The following is a 299-nucleotide window of genomic DNA, read 5'->3' on the forward strand; positions in this document are numbered from 1 at the left end:
CATTAAAATCACCGATCAGACGAGGCAATCATCCAATGTATATTTGAATAGCTTCACATCACGCGTTGAAGGCTTGCAAATGATAACAAGTTGAAAAAGTAATCTATATTCATAATGAGATAACTATTTTTTTTACGATTAAAAAAAATATCTCTTTCTTTCTTTCTTTTAACGAGTAAGATAACGGATTTAAGTTGTTAAACAAGTTCCTTCTTTTTTCAAACATGAAATAGACCTTTTTTTAGTATTGATTGTTAATAGGGCTTATGTAACGAATATTTGCATATAACTCTCTCACA

This window comes from Penaeus monodon, chromosome 19 (genome assembly GCF_015228065.2).
Source record: "Penaeus monodon isolate SGIC_2016 chromosome 19, NSTDA_Pmon_1, whole genome shotgun sequence".
Classification (NCBI taxonomy): Eukaryota; Metazoa; Arthropoda; class Malacostraca; order Decapoda; family Penaeidae; genus Penaeus; species Penaeus monodon.